Source organism: Arachis stenosperma, chromosome 9, assembly GCF_014773155.1.
Source record: "Arachis stenosperma cultivar V10309 chromosome 9, arast.V10309.gnm1.PFL2, whole genome shotgun sequence".
NCBI lineage: Eukaryota > Viridiplantae > Streptophyta > Magnoliopsida > Fabales > Fabaceae > Arachis > Arachis stenosperma.
Window position 1 is genome coordinate 134,734,210 of NC_080385.1, and position 8,753 is coordinate 134,742,962.

General features: G+C 39.6%; 1 non-coding gene across 1 annotated transcript; it reads right to left on the reverse strand.

Annotated features, from left to right (window-relative positions):
- Window positions 1-704: 704 nt before the first annotated feature.
- On the reverse strand, window positions 705-812 carry LOC130953006 (small nucleolar RNA R71). The gene has a single exon (XR_009075180.1). It is a non-coding gene; the product is annotated as a small nucleolar RNA R71 (small nucleolar RNA).
- Window positions 813-8,753: the final 7,941 nt, after the last annotated feature.

Here is an 8,753-nt window from a genome sequence, read left to right on the forward strand (position 1 = left end):
AGTACCACTCCTTCTAAATGCACAATTCGAACCTTATCTAATTAAAGTTCGAATTCTTCTTCTCCTTCTTCTTTCTATTTCTCTTTTCCTCTGACACTTCAAGGAATCTCTATACTGTGACATAGAGGATTCCACATTTTTCTTGTTCTCTTCTCTTTCATATGAGCAGGAGCAGAGACAAAGGCATTCTTGTTGAAGCTGACCCTGAACCTGAAAGGACCTTGAAGAGAAAGCTAAGAGAAGCCAAGGCACAACTCTCTTTAGAGGACCTGACCGAATTCTTCAAAGAAGAAGAACCCATGGCAGCCGAAAACAACAACAATGCCAACAATGCAAGGAAGGTGCTGGGTGACTTTACTGCACCTACTCCCGACTTCTATGGGAGAAGCATCTCTATCCCTGCCATTGGAGCAAACAACTTTGAGCTTAAGCCTCAATTAGTTTCTCTAATGCAACAGAATTGCAAGTTCCATGGACTTCCAATGGAAGATCCTCATCAGTTTTTAGCTGAATTCTTGCAAATCTGTGACACAGTCAAGACTAATGGGGTTAACCCTGAGGTCTATAGACTGATGCTATTCCCTTTTGCTGTAAGAGACAGAGCTAGAATATGGTTGGATTCTCAACCTAAAGAAAGCCTGGACTCTTGGGAAAAGCTAGTCAATGCCTTCTTGGCAAAGTTCTTTCCACCACAAAGATGGAGTAAGCTTAGAGTGGAAGTCCAAACCTTCAGACAGAAGGATGGAGAATCCCTCTATGAAGCTTGGGAAAGATACAAACAATTAATCAGAAGATGTCCTTCAGACATGCTTTCTGAATGGAGCATCATAGGTATTTTCTATGATGGTCTCTCTGAACTATCTAAGATGTCCTTGGATAGCTCTGCTGGAGGGTCTCTTCATCTGAAGAAGATGCCTGCAGAAGCTCAAGAATTGATTGAAATGGTTGCAAATAACCAATTCATGTACACTTCTGAAAGGAATCCTGTGAACAATGGGACTAGTCAGAAGAAAGGAGTTCTTGAGATTGACACTCTGAATGCCATATTGGCTCAGAACAAGATATTGACTCAACAAGTCAATTTGATTTCTCAAGGTCTGTCTGGAATGCAAAATGCACCAAACAGTACAAAGGATGCTTCATCTGAGGAAGAAGCTTATGATCCTGAGAACCCTTCCATGGAAGAGGTGAATTACCTAGGAGAACCCTATGGAAATACCTACAATTCTTCATGGAGAAATCACCCAAATCTCTCATGGAAGAATCAAGAGAGATCTCAACAAGGTTTCAATAACAATAATGGTGGAAGAAACAGTTTAGCAATGGCAAGCCTTTTCCATCATCTTCTCAGCAACAGACAGAGAGTTCTAAGCAGAATACTTCTGACTTAGCAACAATGGTCTCTGATCTAATAAAGACCACTCAAAGTTTCATGAATGAAACAAGGTCCTCCATCAGAAATTTGGAAGGACAAGTGGGTCAGCTGAGCAAGAAAGTTACTGAACTCCCTCCTAGTACTCTCCCAAGTAATACAGAAGAAAATCCAAAAGGAGAGTGCAAGGCCATCAACATGGCCGAATATGGAGAGGAAAGAGAGGAGGAGGACGCCACTGAGGAAGACCTCAGTGGGCGTGTAGCAACCTCCTCTGAGTTCCTCAATAAGGAACAATGGGAATCTGAGGCTCAAAATGAGACCATAGAGATCCCATTGGACTTGCTTCTGCCATTCATGAGTTCTGATGAGTATTCTTCCTCTGAAGAGGATGAGTATGTTACTGAAGAACAAGTTGCTAAATACCTTGGAGCAATCATGAAACTAAATGACAAGTTATTTGGAAATGAGACTTGGGAGGATGAACCTCCCTTGCTCACCAAAGAACTGGATGACTTATCTAGGCAGAAATTGCCTCAAAAGAGGCAGGATCCTGGGAAGTTTTCTATACCTTGTACCATAGGCACCATGACCTTCAAGAAGGCCTTGTGTGACTTAGGGTCAAGTGTGAACCTCATGCCCCTCTCTGTAATGGAGAAATTAGGGATCTTAGAGGTGCAAGCTGCAAGAATCTCATTAGAGATGGCAGACAACTCAAGAAAACAAGCCCATGGACTTGTAGAGGATGTTCTGGTTAAAGTTGAAGACCAGTACATTCCTACTGATTTCATAGTCCTAGAGACTGGGAAGTGCATGGATGAATCCATCATCCTTGGCAGACCCTTCCTAGCCACAGCAAAGGTTGTAATTGATGTTGACAGAGGAGAGTTAATCATTCAAGTGAATGAAAAATTCTTGGTGTTTAAGGCCCAAGGATATCCCTCTGTCATCATGGAGAGGAAGCATGAAGAGCTTCTCTCAAAACAGAGCCAAACAGAGCCCCCACAGTCAAACTCTAAGTTTGGTGTTGGGAGGCTACAACCAAACTCTAAGTTTGGTGTTGAAACCCCACATTCAAACTCTAAGTCTGGTGTTGGGAGGTTTCAACACGGTTCTGAGCATTTCTGAGGCTCCATGAGAGCCCTCTGTCAAGCTAATGACATTAAAGAAGCGCTTGTTGGGAGGCAACCCAATGTTTTATAATTAATTATTTTCTTTTGTTATTTTATCTTTTTTGTAGGTTGATGATCATAAGAAGTCACAAAAACAATGAAAAAAGCAAAAACAGAATGAAAAACAGGAAGAAAAACAGCACACCCTGGAGGAAGAAGCTGCTGGCGTTTAAACGCCAGTAAGCCTAGCAGTTGGGCGTTTAACGCCCAGTCTGGCACCATTCTGGGCGTTTAACGCCAGAAAGGGGCACCAGACTGGCGTTAAACGCCAGAAAAGGGCAACAACCTGGCGTTAAACGCCAGGAATGGGCACCAGCCCGGCGTTTAACGCCAGAAATGGCTCAAAACGTGATTTTGAGCAACATTTGGTGCAGGGATGACTTTTCCTTGACACCACAGGATCTGTGGACCCCACAGGACCCTACCATCACTCTCTCTCTTCTTCCCCCATTCACCAAACACCTCAATACCTCTTCCCCAAAAACCCTTCACCTATCAAATCCCATCTCTCTCTTCACCACTCACCTCTATAAAACCCCACTTACCTCACCATCCAAATTCAAACCACTACTTCTTCCCTTTTTGGCCTAACCACAAAGCCATCTCCCTCCCCTCCATTTCTTCTTCTTCTACTCTCTTCTTTCTTCTTTTGCTCGAGGACGAGCAAACCTTTTAAGTTTGGTGTGGTAAAAGCATTGCTTTTTGTTTTTCCATAACCATTTATGGCATCCAAAGCCGGTTCAACTGAGAAGGCATGACCTCAAGCCCATCACTAAGAAGAAGATGGAGCAAACAAGAGACCCCTCTCATCATGAGATCCCTGAGATACCTCAAGGGATGCACTTTCCTCCACAAGACTACTGGGAGCAACTGAACACCTCCCTAGGAGAATTAAGTTCCAACATGGGACAACTAAGGGTGGAGCACCAAGAACACTCCATCATCCTCCATGAAATTAGAGAAGATCAAAGAATCATGAGAGAGGAGCAACAAAGACAAGGAAGAGACATTGAGGAGCTCAAGCACTCCATAGGATCTTCAAGAGAAAGAAAGAGCTGCCATCACTAAGGTGGACCCGTTCCTTGATTTCCTTGTTCTTTATTCTTCTGTTTTTCGATTTTTATGCTTTATGTTTATCCATGTTTGTGTCTTGTGATCATTAGTGTCTTAGTGTCTATGCCTTAAAGTTATGAATGTCCTATGAATCCATCACCTTTCTTCAATAAAAACGTGCCTAATTGATAAAAGAAAGAATTGCATGAATTTTGAATTTTATAATAGTTTAATTATTTTGATGTGGTGGCAATATTTTTGTTCTCTGAATGTATGCTTAAACAGTGCATATGTCTTTTGAATTTGTGGTTCATGAATGTTGGCTCTTGAAAGAATGATGAAAAAGGAGACATGTTACTGAGGATCTGAAAAAATCAATAAAATGATTCTTGAAGCAAGAAAAGCATTTCAAAAAAAAAACGAAAAAAAAAACCGAAAAAAGAAAGAAAAAAAAAAGAAAGAAAGAATAAAGTTGTGATCCAAGGCAAATAAGAGTGTGCTTAAGAACCCTGGACACCTCTAATTGGGGACTTTAGCAAAGCTGAGTCACAATCTGAAAAGGTTCACCCAATTATGTGTCTGTGGCATGTATGTATCCGGTGGTAATACTGGAAGACAGAGTGCTTTGGGCCACAGCCAAGACTCAATAAATAGCTATGTTCAAGAATCATCATACTTTACTAAGAGAATCATTAACACTATCTGGATTCTAAGTTCCTAAAGAAGCCAACCATTCTGGATTTCAAAGGATAGAGTGAGATGCCAAAACTGTTCGGAGGCAAAAAGTTAAAAGCCCCGCTCATCTGATTAATACTGATCTTCACAGATGTTTTTGGAATTCATTGCATATTCTCTTCTTTTTATCTTATTTGATTTTCAGTTGCTTGGGGACAAGCAACAATTTAAGTTTGGTGTTGTGATGAGCGGATAATTTGTATACTTTTTGGCATTGTTTTTAGTATATTTTTGATATGATATAGATAGTTTTTAGTATATTTTTATTAGTTTTTAATTAAAATTCACTTTTCTGGACTTTACTATGAGTTTGTGTGTTTTTCTGTGATTTCAGGTATTTTCTGGCTGAAATTGAGGGACCTGAGCAAAAATCTGATTCTGAGACCAAAAAGGACTGCAGATGCTGTTGGATTCTGACCTCCCTGCATTCGAAGCGGATTTTCTGGAGCTACAGAAGCCCAATTGGCGCGCTCTCAACGGCGTTGGAAAGTAGACATCCTGGGCTTTCCAGCAATATATAATAGTCCATACTTTGCCCAAGATTTGATGGCCCAAACCGGCGTTCAAAGTCACCTCAAGGAATCCCAGCGTTAAACGCTGGAACTGGCACCCAAATGGGAGTTAAACGCCCAAACTGGCACCAAAACTGGCGTTTAACTCCAAGAAGAGTCTCTACACGAAATTGCTTCATTGCTCAGCCCAAGCACACACCAAGTGGGCCCGGAAGAGGATTTTTATGTCATTTACTCATTTCTGTACACCCTAGGCTACTAGTTTCTTATAAGTAGGACCTTTTACTATTGTATAGAAATCTTTTGATCACTTTTAGATCTCTAGATCATCTTTGGACATTTTAGTTCTTAGATCATTGGGAGGCTGGCCATTCGGCCATGCCTAGACCTTATGCTTATGTATTTTCAACGGTGGAGTTTCTACACACCATAGATTAAGGTGTGGAGCTCTGCTGTACCTCGAGTATTAATGCAATTACTATTGTTCTTCCATTCAAATTCCGCTTGTTCTTTATCCAAGATATCACTTGTTCTTCAACATGATGAAGGTGATGATTGACGCCCATCACCATTCTCACCCATGAACAAGGTGACTGACAACCATTCTTGTTCTACAAGCATTTGAGGCTTAGTGAATATCTCTTGGATTCCTGATTGCACGATGCATGGTTGATCGCCTGACAACCGAGTGCTCGCCTGACAAACGAGCCAGCCATTCCGTGAGATCAGAGTCTTCGTGGTATAGGCAAGAACTGATGGTAGCATTCAAGAGAATCCGGAAGGTCTAACCTTGTCTGTGGTATTCTGAGTAGGATTCAATGACTGAATGACTGTGACGTGCTTCAAACCTGTAACCTACTGGGCGTTAGTGACAGACGCAAAAGAGTTATTCTATTCCGGTAGGGGAGGGAACCGAACCGGTGATTGGCCGTACTGTGACAGAGTATTGAGCATTAGCTTTCACTGCGAGGATGGGAGGTAGCTGCTGACAACAGTGAGACCCTATACGAGCTTGCCATGGAAAGGAGTAAGAAGGGTTGGATGAAGACAGTAGGAAAGCAGAGAGACGGAAGGGAAGGCATCTCCATGCGCTTATCTGAAGTTCCTACCAATGAATTACATAAGTATCACTATCTTTATCTTTTATGTTATTTTCGTTCATCACCATATATATCTGAGTTTGCCTGACTAAGATTTACAAGATGACCATAGCTTGCTTCAATACTAACAATCTCCGTGGGATCGACCCTTACTCACGTAAGGTTTATTACTTGGACGACCCAGTGCACTTGCTGGTTAGTTGTGCGAAGTTGTGTAATGCCATGGTATTGGGCTACCACGTTCTTGGAGCCATTACCAGGGATTATGAGAGTTGTGAAAAAGTATAGTTCACAATTTCGCGCACCACCCTCCTCTACAGTAGACCGAGCCTTCTACCCTCATCCAGTCCGCAGATCCTCAGACCACCACCGTGACACCAGCAGCCCATCCTTCCGGAGATGACACTTCGTCACACCCTGCTTGAGTGAGCACCGAGGACGATGCTATTATTTAAGTGTGGGGAGGTTGCCATCTCTGGCATATATTTATTTTGGTGAACCACTACAGACTCTCTTCTTATTTTGTTCATTTTTTGTATTTTTGCATATTGTTCTCTTTTTGCTATTTATTGTATTTTCGCATTATGCACTCTGAGCTATATGTATACTATCTTGGATATTTTAGCTTGAGTTGCACATTAGTTTACTAGTCATATTTTAAGTGGATTAATTAGTATAGTTTACCCTTTTTAGCATATGATAGTTGATTAGATTGAAAATAAAAAGGAAATAAGCTAGAGACTTTAACAGAATAGAAACAATCCACACCCCTTGTATATATAGCATTACATGTTAGTTAGTTAACAACATTTCATCAAGGAGGAACATTAAAACTTTAAAGCCATCCAATATATTTTACATTGAGAATAATGGGAACTCTTGATTTCTACTTGCATGACATATATAAATGATATATGCTTTATGAGTTTGAGAACACACAACCTGTGAGTTTTGAGCTTAATTGTATGGTTACATTTAAACTATAATATTTTATTCCTGTGTGTTCCGCCCTTCTTATTTATTCTGGTGTTCTTTACTTTGTTTTAATCTATATGTCCGATTATAGAATATAGATACATACCAAGAAAGTGATTGAGGCCATTATTTGACTCTAGCTCACCACTCCCAAATTAGCCTACCTTTTACATCACCCTTGTTAGCCCCCTTGAGCCTTTTAATCCCCTTCTTCCCTATAACCACATTACTAGCCTTAAGCAGAGAAACAAAATAAAAATCCCAAGTTGAATCCTTAGTTAGCTTAAGATAGATTTTGTGTGAAATTTAAGTGTAGGGAATTTTATGGGAACATGGGATGATAGAAAAGTAGGAAATTTAATTAATTAAGTTATGTGAGAATAATTTGGGAAGCATGCTCAAGTGAAGTCAAAATAAATTAATTACCATGTGTAAAAAAAATCACAATATGAGCATGTAATATAAAAATGGGAGAATTATAGGAAAATAGGTGAAGAAGCTTTGCTGTACAAAATACATGTGTTAGGTGAGATCTTAGACTAATCAAGGATTCACTTAATTAGCTCACTTAGCCTTATACATATATCCTTGCCTTTACCTTGGCTCTATTACAACCTTAATCAAAGACCTCATGATTTTTGTATACCTATATTCTATAATTGTTGATTGGTTAGATGAAGAACAAAGTTATGGAAAACAAGAATAAAAAGAAGAATAGAGTGATTAACCCAAAAAACACTGAGTGACTAGAGAGTAAACACAAGATCCAGTAAGGGTTCAATAGCTCATCACCATATATCTCTACTTCTATTATTAATTGTCTTGCAAGTTTGAAAAATATTTTATTTACCCATCTTAATTGTAAAAGTGCCTTAACATTATCTAAGGTTGGCTATGCATATATGATTCTTTGAGAATGTGAATTAATTTAACTACATGTAAGGTTTTATATATAAGTGGATAATAACTAGATTTACATGACTTATTTAGGTAGATGCATTTAGAATAGATTGCATTGCATGAGATTCCACCACTTCACCTTACTCTTTATCTTGGATTTAGCATGAGGACATGCTATTGTTTAAGTGTGGGGAGGTTGATAAACCCATATTTGATTGTATAATTTTTGCTGAATTTAAATGTTTTATTCAACCCTTCACCCACTTATGCATGTGAAATTGCATGTTTTTACCTTCCCTTCCTTATTATGAGATGTATGTGAAAAACATGTTTTCTAGGCTTTAAAAATATTAATTTTAATTATCTTTTATTGCCATTCGATGCCGTGATTCGTGTGTTGAGTAATTTCAGATCTTCTAAGGCAGGAATGACTTAAAGGATGAAAAGGAAACATACAAAAATGGAAGGAAAGCATAAAATGGAGTTTTTGAAGAAACGGACAGTGACGCATCCGCATGGACGATGCGGCCGCGTGCCAGAGCGAAATGGCAATGACGCGATTGCATGATCGACGCAATCGCGCGCTACAAGCGAAACGCATATGACGCGGACGCATGCTTGAAGTGACCGCGTGACACGGAAAACTCCAGACGACGCGAGTAGATCCTTATATTCCCAAGTTTAGCCCAAACTTGGTCTCATGCAATTCTGATCATTACATAATTAGTTACAGCATATGCAATACCACCACAACACAACTCTACATCCTTATTAACAAACACCAATCCTAATCCATCATAAATAAATATAAGAGCACACCATTAATAACTTTCACACCTCATACTTCCAATATATATCCACCAACAAATCTATTCCAACAATATTACAAGGCTAATCATTAAATACAATAAACAATTCAACTTATCCTATGGTT